At 32.2% G+C, this 3,264-nt stretch overlaps 1 long non-coding RNA gene across 1 annotated transcript in view; it reads left to right on the plus strand.

The window, feature by feature from the left end:
* LOC104979842 overlaps positions 1 to 3,264 on the plus strand; it is a 19,401-nt gene that overhangs the window by 13,300 nt on the left and 2,837 nt on the right. Inside the window, exon 3 of the long non-coding RNA XR_824205.1 lies at positions 125 to 251. This is a non-coding gene — a long non-coding RNA (uncharacterized LOC104979842). The remainder of the gene's footprint in view (positions 1 to 124; positions 252 to 3,264) is intronic.

Here is a 3,264-nt window from a genome sequence, read left to right on the forward strand (position 1 = left end):
CTGAAAAGAGTATTTTTTTATGACTGAGGTTGAGAGTATTATTTTATTTGTTTCTGCTCTGTATTCTTTTAAGTAGTACAGTAATTAAGTCATTTATGTAAATATTTTTAATCATTTACTATAGGATGGATGCATCATACTGTGGATCTCCTGGGAGATAAAGCCACCAAGGAAAGCTATGCTATTCAGTATCTCCAAAAGTCCTTGGAAGCAGATCCTAATTCTGGTCAGTCCTGGTATTTCCTTGGAAGGTAAGACTGATTTATCAGAAACTTAGGTTTTGCTTTTGTTTATTGCAGCTAAGAGTTTTAAATTATCTGAAATATCAGTTTACTAATAATGTGATCAGTATATTTTCCCTTTTAAATATTTTATAATGAAGATTTCTAGATAAAAAATAAAAGAACTTCTGAATGTGGTAGTTTTCTTATACCATCATCTGGTCCATCAGGATATTTCTTGTTTTGCTTATTGGATTTTCATTTGACTTAAATTATTGCTGGTTTTCAAAAACTCTTGGCGGATACTAATTATTCAGTCAGGTATTTAAATGCCTTTCCTTTTGATTTCTAGTGTTCATATGTCTATTTAAATAGAACAGAGAATTAATTTTTCATTCTGCCTGGTGACTACCAGTAGTTAGTGGAACTTTGCCCATTATCCTTTTTATTAGTGATATTTACCTTCGATAGAATGGACATTAATAGCAGATTTCAAATCATAGTTGTATTTGAAGTTTTATAATGAGAAAGTAGATACATTATTATTCAATTTGTTGGAACGGAGAAGTGACATTAGTGAAAAAAAATTTTTTGCAAGTCTATAAACTTTTCTTGTACTTTGAATGTCTGAATTTTGCTTAGTGATTATCTGAAATATATCTCATGTATATGTCTCTGATAGCATATATTTTTGGACCATTATCTGATTGTATTTTAGTTCTTAATTGGTTTTAGCTTTTGCAATATGGTAGAAAAATCAGTCTACTAGGAGTTATCTGAGATACTTGGATTCAAGTCTTGGCTACTATTTGTGGAATCTTGGATTGAACAATTAAACATTTTGAGGCTTCAGTTTTCTGTTGATAAGAGAATTAAATCGATGGTTCTCAATAGTGGTAGGGTGGATGGGAAGCGCTATTTTGCCCCAAAGGAGACATTTCATAATGTCTGTAGAGAGATTTAGGTTATCACAACTATATAGAATGCTACTAGAACAGTTCTCTACAGTAAAAAGTTACCTGGCACAAAATGTCAATGGTGCTGAGGTTGAGAAGCCTCGGGTTAGATCTCTTAGGTAACCTTCCCATGCTAAAGGTTTTAATTTTATGTTTTCTTTGGAAATTACCCTGTTTTGTTTTAATTTTAAACTTTTTCCCATTCTTTTTCTGTATAGGAGTATTTTACTTTGAGTTAGCCATATAGTCACATTAAATTTTAGTATTTTGTACAGTCACATTAATTTTAGTATTCTAATATTTTATATTTTAGTATTTCATTTTTTCCTTTAAATTTAGCAAAGTATTTTTTTCCTTTAAATTTAGCAAAGTATATTTGTATGAAATGGAATAATATTAAGATGTTTCAAATTTTTTTTTTATTATTCATTAATAATATCCTATAATAGTTGAGTGGAAAAGTAGTTATTTTTAGTAGTAATTTTCTAATTCCTTGCCAGGCTTATAAAGCCATCTAAATTCAGTTGCTCATTAATAAAGCTTGAGAGTCCAAACTTTGTCTTTCTCTTTCATTAAAGATCTTTGGGGGCAGAAACTGAATCTTAACCATCTTTGTATCTTATTACCTGGTAAATGGCTATTTAGTAAATGGAATGAATGATCTAATTGAACACCATTTGCCTTTGGAGCTCTCTCTGTTACTACGGTTAATATTGTGCAGTGAGAGGCTTCGTATAGTGACCAAAAAGGAGCTCTAGTACTACAAAGTAGGGTCTTGCTTAGTCATTGCCTCTAGTGTTAATGTTTATATATGAAAATTTCTGTTAATATAGATTAAAAGGAATGTGTACCAGAAAGTATTTTTCTTTTGATCTAAGATAAAGATTAATAGTTTAATATAGCACAATAGTGTGGATGTCTTTTTAATATATTTTTTCTTAATTCTATGCATATAAAATTAATATATAATTTTGAAATATCAAAAATTACTTTTTGTTGTCTTTTATTTTTGCCACACCACTTGTGGGTTCTTAGTTCTCGGATCAGGAATCAAACCTTGGGCCCCCACAGTGAAAGACCAGAGTCCTAACCACTGGGCCTCCAGGGAATTCTCCCAAATTACTACTTTAGTAATTCTGTAATTTTCAGCTTAGTGAGCACTATTCCATAGGAGGTGTGTCATCCTCCTACTCCGAAAGTGGTTTTTCATTTGAAATCATTGAGATACTTTTTATTTGAACCTTTCTGGATAGAATTTTCCAAATACACTTTGCTGACTTCTCAGATAAAGGATACGTCTTCCAATTTAACTTGTTTGGAGGTTCAAGATTATCATGTTGGTGTTCAGTATTTTTTATCTGTAATATAATTTGAGGACTGTTTTAGACTTTTTTTCTTTGATGTTTACATTTCTTACCCTTTTTACTGACTTCTAATGTGTTGCTTCAAGTCTGTTTTGTCATGAGAAAATACTTATAAATAAATTAGATTTTAGAAATTATTAAAGCTCTGAAGGAAGATCTCAAATGTCATTGGGATTCGATGACCCTATTCTGAGGCACTTTGTTACTTATCTCTGCATCAGGTTTGTGTTGAAGATTGCATTTGTTTGTCGTTTGGCATGTGTATATCATAATGAAAGTGTAATGTGGTAATGCTGTTAAACTAGCACTTTGTTATTGACTGTGTTATCACAGAATTATAGAATGTTAGAGCTAGGAGGGACCAGGAGGTCACCTAGTTCACCCTGTAAACCTTGTCATTTTGCACATTTTAGAAAGGGAGCTCAGAGGGGTCACATGTTGTCCAAGGTCACAATCATGCAGGTAATTAGTAGCAGAGCAGGGACTAGATCCTTGGTTCAACACCCAGAGCTTTTTCAGTTACACAGTGCTGTCTCACGGGAGCCTGGTTAAGTTTTATTAGAGGAAAAGTGTTTGATAGTTGGATTGAGGAATTTGTATTTGGGCACATTGGTTCCCTACTTTCACTTTGTAGAAATCAAGTATGAAAACATAGGTTGTGGGATTTACTGCTTATTCCTCCCAGCAGGTAGGTGAATTTGCTCTATAAATGTGAGATTGGCT

The sequence above is a fragment of the Bison bison genome, unplaced genomic scaffold (genome assembly GCF_000754665.1).
Source record: "Bison bison bison isolate TAMUID 2011002044 unplaced genomic scaffold, Bison_UMD1.0 scf7180017858575, whole genome shotgun sequence".
Classification (NCBI taxonomy): Eukaryota; Metazoa; Chordata; class Mammalia; order Artiodactyla; family Bovidae; genus Bison; species Bison bison.